The sequence below is a fragment of the Phytophthora infestans genome, genomic scaffold (genome assembly GCF_000142945.1).
Source record: "Phytophthora infestans T30-4 supercont1.67 genomic scaffold, whole genome shotgun sequence".
NCBI classification, from domain to species: Eukaryota; Oomycota; class Peronosporomycetes; order Peronosporales; family Peronosporaceae; genus Phytophthora; species Phytophthora infestans.
This window is the reverse complement of record NW_003303692.1, coordinates 400,831-402,305: the sequence shown is the minus strand read 5'-3', so window position 1 is coordinate 402,305 and position 1,475 is coordinate 400,831.

Here is a 1,475-nt window from a genome sequence, read left to right as displayed (position 1 = left end):
GTCCTTTTCTAGCTGCGTGCGATCCGTCTTTCACGCTACGCATACTCTTCGTGGTTTGCATCGGCTAAAACTTCTATCGTTGTCCATGGCCTTCCGTGCTTCGTGTTGCTCTTCTATCCCATCCTGTACATAGTGTAGCGTCGGGATTCCTTCGTGTTTCGGGTCCTTGCTTAGACATGTGCATCCGCGCCAACTTAATCACAAACGCTGTTCCCATTTTGCTTGATGTACACAACGTATATTGTTGGAAAGCTCACATAATATCTGAAGGTCGCACACTACGCGCGCAAATACAAAGGAAGACAATACTTTCTTACAGAGGTGCAGGGGTGTAAGCCACAATAGTCATATTCTAAAGATTTCACATTATTAATAATAGTAATACAATTGTTATTTGTTATTAAACGCTGATTTAATTATTATGTGGACTACTACTACAAATGAATGCAAGCAAAAATATGAAATACCTTGATAATAGTACTAAGAAAAAAACTATTGTAAGTTAAATTAGTACAGCAGTACTACGAAGCCTAAAACATCATTCTAAACTCAATAAGTACTAAAGTTTCGATTGAGGCCAAAATATAGGTCACCAGGGCCTATAATTTTTTTCTTCAGCTTCTACGACGATATAGTACGTGTTTGCTCATCGGCGCCTTTTAATTGTGCTAATTAACGCGTACACAGGCAGCGCCGTTTGCGTGAGGTGGCGAACCGCAGCTGAAAATAAGAGCAAAATGAAATTTAAACGGTGCAGTTAAGTACGATGTGTAGTCCACATACAGCAAGTACAGCACAAAATATCTGTTTTAGCCAATGGGGGCCGCCTTCGCTGCGCTCGGCAGCTTTTTAGCGAATCGACGCCGCCTTCACTGCGCTCGGCAGCCAGTAGAACGCGCGTATTTGCGTTACATTTTAGAACCCTACCCTCGGACGGACTGACAGACGGACGGACAACACACTCCACTAGAGAGGTAAGACTAGCCGTTCGCCGCCGCTACGCGGCGGAGTGGCATGGTTTGTTGGAGATGAGGTGGCCGGGACTTTATTGCTTCTTGTGTCGCGTGTTTTGAGAGCGTGGCTCACCCCGTTGATCTTGGCATCGTGTATTTAACCACTTGCCTTTCCGTAGTCTCATTCGGCCCCGTATAATATCGTGGGTAGGAACGTTTCCCCTACCCCGTACTACAGGGTGGATGTTGTTTTCTTCAATGGCCCATGCTCTTTCGTGCTCTTCCCGGGTTTCGAGGTTCCTGGCCACCCATGGCCCACGCTGCTCAGCGGTTCTGTCCTCTCTCTTGTGGGTTCATGCGCGTTAGTACGGGCTTTTTCGTAAATGCTAACTTTTCTCTGTTCTCAAACGGTTTATGTGGGTTGCACTGGCTTTCGTGGTAGATACTATTTCGTGACCGTTAGACCTTCCATCGCCGGTGCTCTAGCCGAAGTGTGCTATTCCGTGGGTTTGGTGACTTCAT